Source organism: Sminthopsis crassicaudata, chromosome 6 (genome assembly GCF_048593235.1).
Source record: "Sminthopsis crassicaudata isolate SCR6 chromosome 6, ASM4859323v1, whole genome shotgun sequence".
NCBI classification, from domain to species: Eukaryota; Metazoa; Chordata; class Mammalia; order Dasyuromorphia; family Dasyuridae; genus Sminthopsis; species Sminthopsis crassicaudata.
In genome coordinates this window covers 241,772,951-241,786,219 of record NC_133622.1, presented here as the reverse complement: position 1 = coordinate 241,786,219, position 13,269 = coordinate 241,772,951, and the positions used below count along the sequence as shown (strand labels likewise).

The window sequence follows — 13,269 nt, the reverse complement described above, 5'->3', positions numbered from 1 at the left end:
CATATAATATTGTTGTTGAAGTATAAATGATTTCCTGGTCCTGCTCATTTCACTCAGCATCAGTTCATGTAGATCTCTCTAGGGCTTTCTGAAATCATCCTGCTGGTCATTTCTTATAAAACAATAACATTCCATAATATTCATATACCACAATTTATTCAGAACCTTTGACTGTAAAAAATTTTTCCCAGTTTATTGCTTGCCTTCTAATCTTGTCTGCATTAGTTTTGTTTGTACAAAACTTTTCAATTTGATATAATCAACATTTTCTATTTTTGAGATCAATGATCTCTAGGTTTTTTGTTTTGTTTTGTTTTTTGTTTTTTTTCCCTTACCCTCTTCCCTAGTATTAAACTTATGGGCCCCACTTGTATCATGCAGCTCTCCCTATTTAGGATCCTTCCCTCCTCCCTTTGAATCCTTTCCCCTTTCTTGTACCTTTCCTTTATTTCTCTTTTCCTTTTTCCTTTTCCTCTCCCACTTTTTAATGAGGTGAAAGATTCTCCGTAAAACAAATATGTCAATTATTTATTATCTTTGAGCCAACTAAGATAAGAACAAGTTTCACACAATGTTCCTCCCCCCTCTCTAAATTCCCTCAGATATGATAGGTTTTTCCTTAGTCTGATAGTTCTGAAATTTGGCCATAATATTCCTTCGAATCTTTATTTAGGGTCTTTTTCAGAAGGTGTTCAATGAATTCTTTCAATGCCTATTTTACCTTCTGATTTTATTACTTTTTTTTCATCCTTATTTTCAGGAAGTCCAATAATCCTCAGATTATCTCTCCTAGATCTATTTTCCAGGTTTGTTGTTTTTCCAAGTAGGTTTTGCTTGACTGTTTCTTGATGTCTCAATGAATCATTAATTTCTATTTGTTCAGTTCTGATTTTAATGATTTATTTTCTTCATTTTTTTTTACTTCTTTTTATAGATGTCCAATTGAGTTTTTGAATGAGTTGTTTTGCTCTATGGAGCTGTTTTGCATTTTTTTTTCTAATTCAGAAATCCTACTTTCCTGGGAATTCTTTACCTTTTTCAATTCACAAATTCTGCTTCCCTGCACTTACTGGGAGTTCTTTACCTTTTCCAATTCACATTTCAGGAAGTTGTTACTCTCTTGCATAGCTTCTCTTTCTTTTCCCCATTTTTCTTCTACCTCTCTTTTAAGATTTTTAATAGTATCTTCTAGGAGAGTCTTTTGTAATGGGGACCAGGTTAAATCCCCCTTTGTGGTGTTGTCTGGAGACTTTGCTATTAGTCTTCTTGGGGTTGAAAACTTGCTCTCTATCTGTATAGAAGTTATTGATCCCCTTTTGATTTTTTTACTCATTTTTAAAGCCTGTAGTGTCTGCCTTCAGGGCAAGGAGATTACCAGATTCCTCTGCAGAGGAGGGTTAGGTGTATGGACCATAGCTGTCCTGCCAATGGGCTGCAAAGAGCTGCAAGATATGAGAGTGCTCTGGGAAAAAGTTCCCCAACAGAAATGACTAAGCCTGGGTTGCTATGGAAGTGTCCTGCAAAGAACCCCTTTGTGCAAATTAGCAACTGTCCTGGGGATAGAGGCTGAGCAGTGAAAGTGTCACTACCCTAAGGAAAGACTGTGTGGGGCTATGTGTATTGGCAGCTGCCCAGTGTATAGTCCCACATGGCACTGGAGGTGATTCTGCCCTGCTGTGGAAGTTCTATTGCTGCCACTGTGCAGATTAGAGGCTGATCACTAGAGCCCTGTGCTGCAGAATGCGGCTGCATAGCTGTGCTATCGTCTGACAGAAATCAGCCGGAGTTAGGATCACCAAAAATCTTTATTCTTGGTCTTTTGGGGTCGCTGTCAGAAGATTAGATCTAGAAATCTCCACACCACCTTCCTCTCTATCCACACCAGGAGAATGCCTCCATCTCCTCCTCCTACTCCACACGCACAAATCACTTCCCCTTCTTTGTCCCACCAATTGAGCCAGCACAGAATAGTTGGGGAGGGTCATCCTTCAAACATGTTATTAGAGAATTGTCCAATTGGCAATTAGTCTCATGTGCTCCATTATCCAAGTGCATTTGCTCAGTTCTAGCCCTTTACAGACTCACTTATGGTTTTGGGTGGGCATAGCCAGATCTTGTTAGGTTTTGGCATTTTTAGAGTATCCGCTACCTTTGGCTTTAATTTCTCTGCTGGTCTACTGCTTTGCAATCAAGGCAGAACAGTAAGCCTATGGCAGAATTGTCTCTATAACTTTTCTAGCCACAGAGGTCACCTCTGCCCTTGGTCCATTCAGGATAGTAGCCTCTCCTATCTCCCTGCTTGAGCTGATCTCCTCTGGCTGCTCAGGACAAACCTTATTATGGCAATCTTCCAAATTATCTTTGGCTGGTGAGCAGTTGTACTTCTAATCTTCATAAATTTTACTAGTCAAGTGCTATTTTTGAGGCTGAATTTTAATAATTGATTGTGAGGATATTAGAGGAGCTTAGAAAGTCATGTGTGCCTTCTCTGCTATCTTGTCTCCACCTCCCTTATTAATTCTTCTTAAACTGAATTATAAGTCCCTTTCACTTTCCAGGATTTCTGTTTAAGATATTAATATACCATTGAACTTTGCCATCTGCTGTATCCAAGAACTCCTATTCCTTGGCAATCATTCCTCATTTACTCTTAGAATTTATGGACTTTTGCATCTGCTCTACAGCTGAATTCTCTTTTGTGCATATATATGTCAGTGTCTCTGATTTTTTTTATTTTTTGTATACATCCACATACTCACTCCCACCCTATATCCCACACACACACACACACATACACACACACACATTTTCATCATTATCTGAGTCCATGAAAATATTTTTCAGTATGAAGGTAATGTTTAACATAGGGATATAGTGGCACAGTGGTTAAGTGTCATAGAGAGGATAACATTCAGGAATCTCATGACCTTTCCACTAAACTATGCTTTTGCTCCTTTACAGATCATTATCTATTATCATATTCCTCCTAACTTTGTAAAGAAAAACAGACTCCTTCTAAAATTGATCATTTAAGTCATCACTATACTTTAAATAGAAATGAATCCTGACCTTTTTTTTTTTTTTTCTGGAGTTTTTTCATGATTCTTATCACATTTTACTGAGAGTGGTCTTCCACCTCCAAGTCCAGTCTTCTAAACATCACAGAGGCAGTATTACATAGTGGAAAACTATAAATGAAAGGTCACTAAACTTGAATTATTTGAATTATTTGACTCAGTGTTATTGTAAAAAAAAATAGCAAAAGGTATGGTATTTTAACCATATTTATTTTATAAATTGATTGATTCCAATATTTGAAAATCTACCAGCCATATGTACCTTCAAACAAACAACAAACAAAATAACAAGCACCAAGAAAAATTGCAGTCCAATTTCACAACTATAAAGTCTATTAAAAACATACTACAGAGTGCCAGACAGGAGCAATGCATACATTGGGAAGTCCCAATCACCATTTACTTTGCAACTGCAAATCTTTGGAGAAGATCAAAGATTAACTCTTATAAGATGATATTAAAAAAAAAAAAAAAAGAATTAAAGTTAAAACCAAGGTTCCTCTCCTGGAAAAATTAAGCATAAGAGTTCATGGAAGAAAAATAGTCATTCAAGGTAATAGAAGGATTTCAATATTTCAAAAAGAGCAGACTAGAATTAAACAAAACATTTGATCACTGATATTGATACCTAAAATAAGTCTAAAAATGAAATTTACAGGTAGATAAATTTTAAAATATGACAGAAAGCACAAAGGATAAATAAAAGGAGGAAACTGGACCAGAAGGAAAGAAGAGGTAGGATGGGGTAAATTATATCACATGAAGAAGAATGAAAAGTCTATTAAAGTGGAAGTAAAGATGAAAAGTTGCGCAATGTGCATCAATTGAATCATATGCTCATCAGTATTAGATCAAAAAAGAAATAATCCACTCAATTAGTTTCATATAAAAATCTATCTTACCTTATCTTACCTTTCTCTCCTTCCCATTCTTCTCTCCCTTCCTCTGTCTCTCTCTGTCCCTCCTCTATCTCTCACTTTCCCTCTGTTCTTCTCTGTCTCTGTTCCTGTGACTCTTTCTGTCTCTGTCTCTTTCTCTTGCCCTTTATTTTCCTCAAGAACAGCTGAGCTCAGTTGTAACTCCATGAAATATCATGCTCCCATCTCTAATGAGTTCTTGGCCCAGCCTACTTTGCAGTATAATTTAACTTTTTTTTTTTTTTTTGTTTTGTTTTGTTCTTCTTCCTTCATTCTATGTTAACCTTTTTGAGAGCAGGGATTGCCCAGTAGTTAGCACCATCATTGACATATAGTAAGCATTTGAATTGTTACTTGAATGGTACATGCAATCATATACACATAAAGTGATTGATATTAAAACAAGTACATTTTGAGTAAAAGGAGTAGCTTTGAATATTTTAAGACAATGGAACAAAATATATTGAGGTTACAAATATTTTAAGACAATAGAACAAAATATATTGAGGTTACACTTGATGTTTCTGTTGATAGTAGTCACAATATAAGATAAAAGACAGTTTCATCAACTCAATGAAGGTCTAATAAACTAAACTAGACCTTGTAGACAGTTGTTGGGTATATTTAAATATAATCTCCTAGACTTTATTTTCAAGTATGTTGTAGAAATCTTATGAAAGAACAGCAATTTATTTCTTAATACCAATGGTAGAAATGAAGAATAAAATTAATATACACATGTATTTGGATTTGACTCTTTGGTTTATGAATAACATGATTTTGGAAGGAGTTTTTTCAGTGCAACAATTACATCCTTATTCCTCAGGCTGTATATCAGCGGGTTTAACACTGGAGTTACAATAGTATAGAAAACAGCAAAGAGTTTGTCGGATTTAGCTGACTGACTGGATTTGGGACGCAAATACACAATGCTAGCAGAACCAAAAAACAAAAATACAACTATAAGATGAGAAGAACAGGTAGAAAATGCTTTGGATTTCCCAGAAGTTGATGGTAGCTTCAGGATATTGACTATGATTTTGAGATAAGATATGAGTATCAACAGAAAGGGAATCATGACAAAAAAGAGAGCAGTAATGTGGACAGAGAGCTCTTTTTGATATATGTCCCCACAGGCAACTTCCAGCAGTGGTGAGGCATCACAAAAAATATGATTAAGTTTGTTAGGACCACAAAAGTTCAGAGAAAAAATCTGACATGTGAGTCCTATCTGGGCTGGCGTCCCCGTGATCCAGGAGGCGATTACCAGTTGGACACACACCTTGTGATTCATGATGAGAGGATAGTAAAGAGGTTTACAAATGGCTACATATCTGTCATAAGCCATCACAGCCAGGAGTAAGCACTCTGCAATTCCTAGAACATAAAGGGAGCCAATTTGCACAGCACAGGACAGGAAAGGGATGTTTCCTTTCTGAGTCCAAATATCCCTTAGTATTCTAGGGAGAGTTACTGATGTATAACAGATTTCCAAGAAGGAAAAGTTTCCAAGGAAAAAGTACATGGGAGTTTGAAGAGTAGGATTTGTCTTAGTTATAAAAATGAGCAGGCCATTTCCTATAAGTATACACAAATAGATGACTAAGAATGTGCCAAAAAGAAAACTTCGGAGGTTGGGAAGGTCAGAAAATCCCAGGAGAATGAATTCCACCACAAATGTAACATTGCTTCTTTCCATTGTCAGAGTCTTCTATCTGTGAAAATATTGAATGCAGAAGGTGCAAAATAATTTTCTTTCCCTAGGCCTTAGTTTATAACTTAGAAATATAGAAAGGAGGAGGTATAGAAGGTGTTGTTCTAATGATCTCACATATCACTCTTAACTTTTATAACTTTTCTTTTAGTCTCCCCATCTATAACTAGCATTTAATGTTCTATTCGTCAGTCACTTCTAAATGTTAACTTTCTATATTCTTCATGTTGTCAGAGTATATGATAATTTTTTTACTGTCTTTCTTAAATATTTGATTGAAAATATGGGTATAAGAAATGTCATCTAGTAAAAAATTTAAAATCATCTAAAACTTCATATGTACTATCAATCATACCATTCCATAATTAACATTTTTATATTCAAAGACAGTACTTTCTAAATACCAAAAGCTATAGCTGTTACATAAGATGTGAAAGAGAACAGATTGATTACATTATTAATTTCCCCAACTAGTCTTAGGCTTGTGTGCCTTGTTATGTTAGTGCTTTTAAGTTTTGTTCATGTTTTGTTTTCCTGTATGGAAAAAAAAAATCCTAGCCATCTTTCATTATCAGTCATCAGCTCTCAAACCCAGTCCCAACTTTACTCTTCCCTCTGCATGATATTTTCTTATCATTTTAGCTAACAGACATTTATCCAATTCTTGAATTACTAGATCATGAGAATTATATCATGAATTTCTAACTAGCATATATATGCTAGTTATATATATATATATATATATATATATATATATATATATATATATATATATATGCCTTTTGATATGTTTTCATATATGTATCCAATGATGATTCCATTATTCTATATCTACATGAACTATTGCTAAGAGAAGTGAGTGAAATCAAGAGACTATTGTACACAGTAACAATAAGATTATATGGTAATTATCTGTGATGGACTTGGCTCTTTTCAGCAATGAAGTGACTCAAGACAATTCCAACAGATGTGATGAAAGTGCCATCTACATCCAGAGAGAGAACAATGAAGAGTGAATATGGAGCAAAGCATAGATTTTCACCTTTTTATTATTGTTGCTGTTGTTTATTTGCTTGGTTTATTTTTCCTTTCTCATTTTCCTCCCTTTTGATGTATTTTTGCTAAAATGCAAAATTGGAAGTATTTGGCCTCTATGAAATTGTTTGCTACAGCAATTAATTGTTCCATGTAATAAATAATTCAAATAATGAAGTAATTGTACCAGGAAAAATTGGCAGGTACAAAGGATTCATATTATTTTTTATGCAATTGTTAAGTGACTTGCCCAAGATCACCAGGTAGGAAGTTTTAAATGACTGAGACAAGATTTGAATACAAATCTTCCTAACTTCAGGGCTGGTGTACTATCTACTGCACTAGCTAGCTGTCCCTTAATTCATATTTCTTAAGTGATAAAAATAAGAAAGCACAAAAAATGTGTTAATTATTTTTATTTAAAAAGGTCGATTCTGAACCCTACATATGTTACCTCTCTAGCCATCATACTTTTTTCATTGTGGTAACTTAAGATAGTATAAAACACTTGCCATCTGTACTCACAAAACAAATATTTAAGTCTCTCTTTGGTGCTTATTATTTGTTATTTTGAACAAATAATTTAATGTTATTTAGCCATGGTTTCCTCAAATATATTATAAAATAATAAGAGTAATTAACATCTGAGATCCCTTTCACGTCCTTGTCTATGATTCTCTGACCTGAGAATATGTCAATATCATTTAAGGTTTTGATATCACTCACTTTCAGCATCTATTTTTGAACCTTATAAAAGATGAAGCAATATTTACTTTTACACTAGAAGGCAAATATGATTGAATTTTGTTTCGAGTGTTAACTCTACCATCAACTACATAAGTGAAATGCATTAAGTTATTATAACACTCATGTAATTGTATTTTCAGCTATAAAAAGGAAAACATTTCCACCATTTTGTTATGAAGATTAATTGAAATGAAGCATTCAAACTACTTAAAAACTTTAAAAGTTGACACAGTTCAATTTAAAGATATCATTGTCATCACCATTATTCATTATCATTTTCTTAGAATTCTGTCTTCCTGAAGTTACAATTCCATTGAGAAAATCATTAATATCTTACACAAATTAGCACTTGCATAGATGAAAAATGTTTTTTTTAACATATGATAAAGTCAACTTTTTGTCTATAGGCTCAAAGAAAATATCTTTGGGACAATTTTTTATATAGAAACAATCTCATTCAAAAATTGCTCTAATTTCATCAGATTAATTTCATGTTTTGAAATCTTTTATTTCAAACAGATTTTAAGAGCAAAAATTATTTTCTGTGGAAACATCAATTTGTTCTTTAATTTTAATAGTTAAGTAGGTAGAACCTTAAAAGTTCTTTGTTTTATATGAAACAAAGCATGTGGGCATTGTGGAATTGTTGGCAATAATCTTCTCTCTGTCGATGCACCAATTTCAATTATTTTATTTGTTAAAGTCCCAAGAATAATTTGAATTTGTATTTTCAATATATAGATTTGTCATCTCTTGGTTAATAAACTTGACAAACTTTAATTGTTGCTGTTCACTAGGTACAAGCATTCCTGACTTTCTGGGATCCATTAGAGGGCTTTCTTGGCAAACACATTGGAGTGATTTGACAGTCCCTATCCCAATTCTTTTCACAGATGAGGAAATGATTAGCAGGGTTAAGTGACTTCTGTAAGCTCAGATACACATTTAAACTCAGGAAGAAGCCCTGGAATTGTACCACATAGCTAGCCAAATAGTCATTAACTTTAAAATTGGTGAAAGCATGGATTGTACTGTTTGTTTCCTACCTTCATTCCTTAGGCTGAACAACATTGATTGATAAGCCATAGCTCCTTAAGGAAAATATGTGTACAGTATTTATTGTTGATTATCTGGTGCCAAATTTTCTTTCATCCTACTTGTGGAGATATATAGATTAATTCATCAAAATTAAAGGAACATATGTTAGAATTACATTTTTAATAGAATTCTCATTAATCTCTATAATGCGAAATGTTACTTCATTCTAGCAATATGACTTTGTTTAAAATCACCTCATGGTAAAGGCAAGAACAACAACAAAACAAAACAAGGAAAAACAAACAAAGTCGAAGGCTTAGTAGAAAGAGTTGTGCCATTTTAATAGTGAACGCCCTTAAATGCAACATGAAACTACTAAGAATTTTTCCTTGTGTATATACTTTAAATTCTAATTTTCTTCAATAAGAAATAATTCTGCAATAAAAATTTCAAAAAAATCTTCACATTAATAACAAGAGTACCTTTTTGTCTATGGTTCTGTTTCTATTTTCTTTACAGTAATGGCACTTATTTTCCCTTGCCTGCTTGCCTCATTCACCATAAACCCACCCCTACACACACACACACACACACACACACACACACACACACACACACACACACACACTTACATAATCATGTCAGAGTATCTCTCACCACAGTATAGAACTACATAGAACAAATCAGGAAAATAGCCATTTCACAAAATGTGTATCTCATTCATCTCATATTATTTCTATGAAAAGAGGAGGTAAGCATGTTTCAATGGCAGACACTGTACTTATTTGTGTTGTGTACTTTTGCAAAGAAAGAGCTCTCTGAAATGACTGAATATTTTACTAACAACAGGAGTTGAATTTAGAATCAACAAAAACAGTATTCCTTTCCCTGGCTATATGATATTTTATGGCCCTAAATGAAATTTTAGTTTGCCAGAATTTTTCATATTTTGCTTCATAATTAAAATTGATGTGTCCTTGTTATTGACCTACAAGATCAGACTAATATTAATGGTGAATAAAATAAGGAAATGAATTCCAGGTCTTGAATTAGAAAATATACAATTTAGCTAATATGTTCAGTGTTTATTTAATAAACAAAATCTTATTGAAGTTGTTGGCAATTAAGACCTCCTTTTCACAGGGGTGTAAATAAATTTGCTTGACAAGGTTTCTACAAATAGAATATATCAGAGGAAGGATTGCATCCCAAGTTCTCCTGCATTCCATGCCCACTTGCTGGGGCCAATAAGAAGTAACATCAATAAAGGATAAATAAAGGATAAAAGAAAACAAAAGTTAAAGAGATAATTTTATTTTCATGAAATGAAAAATCTCTCGAGCAAAAAAAAAAAGGTAATATTATGACAATTTAAAAATAACATTTTTATATATTCCTGAAAAAACATTTACATTAAAAACTACAAAGATCTATTATTCTTGTATGAATAAAAAAATCCTATAATATGACCACATTGTGTATTTTCAATAAGAATTGCAATTTATAATTAACAAATCTAAAAACATGTTACTAATAAGAGAATTGAACACTGAAATTCTTTGTTTCCTTTTTCACACATCAAAGAGTTAGTACTATGATAAATAATGAGACATAATCAAGTTTGAACTTACTAGAAAATATAAACTCATTATCATAATCTTCCTGGAGTTGTTAAGTCATATAAATATTATGAGAAACTCTTAGGAATAGTTCATGTGTATAGTCAATTAACTATTCACAATCTTTGATTCAGCAATCTCACTAAGGTGGCATTATAGAAGTCAGTGACAGAAAGGTGGCATAAGGAGAGAATATTACTATTGTTTTTGTTTTGTGAAAGAGGGAAAAAAAAGTCTTGATAAAGAAGTCTAGATTTCAATCCACAATGATTGAGCATGTATTTTCATTTGGATGTAATGAAATTCTATATTACAAGGAAAATGAATGTAATGAATTAAAGGACAGGAAAACAAGTTTAAATGACACCAGGGAGAAAAATACAATCATTCTAACAGCAGCCACAACTACAGTATTGTGAATGAAAGGAAAACTAAACCATAGGTTGAGTTCATATGAATTCCAATACCAAATTTATTCCTTGAAAAATTGCAGAGACATATTGTCTCCTCCATATTATACTTCAGTAGAACTATGCTGTGTAGAATTGAAAAAGTCATCAGTTGCACACATATACTCTATATTAGACTGTTTGTATTTGAATTCAAAATAAAAAAATAATGTTAAGCATTATCTTTACATGTTATGTAGAATAATAAAATATTATTTTAAATTGAAATAAAAACATTAAAAATAAATTTTACAAGTTATTAAATATTACAAGTTATTACAAGTTAAGCATTATCTTTACATGTTATGTAGAATAATAAAATATTATTTTAAATTGAAATAAAAACATTAAAAATAAATTTTACAAGTTATTAAATATGGATTATTTAATGCATTCTTTTCTTTATTACAAGGGATGTGTTAATGGTATTATACTAGGTAATAATTGTTATGTGGCTAAAAAGTAAGGGTAGTCATAAAAAAGAAAAAAAAAACAATACTGAATAAGAATTCTGTTGTTATTAAGATAACCTTGGATCTCAGGATGATATTTTGCATTTTTCAAATTTATTTTTTCTAGGTACAGAGATAAGGCAAAGCATATTTGTGAGGTCAGGGGAAGTTCATTCTTTGTGCATTTTCCACCTTACTATTATTGTATATTTTAAAACTTTCAGGAGCCTTCTAGATAAATATTTCTGTAAGCCTCTTCATAATCAGAGAATTTGAAGGTGAGCAAGCAACATATTTCACACTTACCTTTCTTAGATGAGTTCACAATTACCATATTGTTATTATTAAGGTTCTTCCTTTAATTCATGTAATGAAAATAATATGAGAAAATTATACTGTTAAACATAATGTACTTAACTATTTGGAAAACTATTTACATATATAATCTGTGCTTCAAACTATATAAATAACTTGACTTAGTGCCAGAGCCAGGTTTGAATTCAGGAATCTCCTGATATTTCCACTAATCTATTCTTTTTCACTCCTAAGCATTAACATATACTACTATATTCCATCTAACTTTGAAAAAAGCAACCAGATTCCTTTTAAAAATGATCATTAAGATCAAATCACCACACTGTTTAAGTAGAAATGATTCCTGACCTTCTGTGTTCTCTAGGGAGAATTTTCCCATGAAATATAAAAATTTAATGAGAGTTGTCCTCTGGCTCAAAGTCCGGTCTTCTAAATATCTTTGGAACATCACTAAGTGAGGTAATTTTACATAGTGGAGAAGTATAAAGATTTGAGCCATGGGAGCATATGGCAACCTTGTCATTATTAATTCTTAAGTATTTAATTATTGAAAGGTCACCATTCTTCTCTTAATCTGCTACCCCATTGTTTGGAAGAAAATGTTTTGAATTCTTTTAATCACAATCTTCCTGTGAAAAATAGTGAGATAGAAAAAGCAGGATTTTCAACCATATTGTTATTATAAAATTGATAGTAACCAATTTAAGTATTTGAAATGCAACCAGTTCCTCGTGTTGTGGCAGAAATGTAATGTTTTTCTTAACATGTCCCTAAGAAAAACAAAGTTTTTGGTATTACATACCCTTTAGACATTCAGAAGATATACCAGTGACCTCATAGTGTGTTGTAGCAAAGACTAAAATTACAGGGAACTCTGGATTATTTAATCATAACATATGAGTTCAAATCCCTCTTTTCCAGCTTTTTAATGTTTTTAATTCTTAATATATTTTTATTATCAAAATATATGCATAGTTTTTTTAACATTTATCATTGCAAAACCTTTTGTTCCAAATTTTTCTCCCACCCTTCCCACTACACATTTCCAAAAGACAGCAAGCACTCTACTATCAGTTATACATGTGTAATTCTTCTATACATATTACCACATTTATCATGTTGCACAAGAAAAATCAGATTTAAAAAGGAAAGATTGAGAAAGAAAACAAAAGGCAAGCTAACAACAACAAAAAGTGAAGACACTATATTGTGATGTATATTCAGTACTTAAAGCCTTTTCTCTGGGTGCAGATGTCTCTCTCCATCACAAGATCATTGGAACTGGCCTCAATCACATTGTTGTTGAAAAGAACCACTACTGTCAGAGTTCATCATTATATTATCTTTTTGTTGCTATATATAATGCTTTTTTGGTTCTACTCACTTCACTTAGTATCAGTTCGTGTAAGTCTCCCCAGGTCTTTCTGAAATCATACTGCTGATCATTTCTTATAGAACAATAATATTCCATAACCTTCATATACCATCACTTATTCAACCATTCTCCAACTGATGGGCATCCACTCATTTTCCAATTTATTGCCACTACAAAAAGGGCTGTTACAAACATTTTTTGCATTCTTTGCATTTGTGGATTCTTTTCCCTTGTTATGATCTCTTTGGGATGCAAGCCCAGTAGAGATACTGCTGGATCAAAGAATATGCACGATTTGATAGACCTTTCGACATAGTTGAAAAATTTCTCCAGAATGGTTGGATCAATTCACAACTCCACCAATAAAATAACATTAATATGTTATTTTGTCCCTGTTTTCCCATATCCCCTCCAATATTCATCAGTATGTTCTCCTCTTATTTTAGCCAATCTGAGAGGAGTGTACTAGTACCTCAGAGTTGTCTTAATTTGCATTTCTGTGACCAATAGTGAATTAGATCTCCTTTTCAT

The 13,269-nt window shown here is 32.5% G+C and overlaps 1 pseudogene; it reads right to left on the bottom strand.

The window, feature by feature from the left end:
• Positions 1-4,721: 4,721 nt before the first annotated feature.
• On the bottom strand, positions 4,722-5,693 carry LOC141547503 (olfactory receptor 10AG1-like; annotated as a pseudogene).
• Between the last annotated feature and the right edge of the window lie 7,576 nt (positions 5,694-13,269).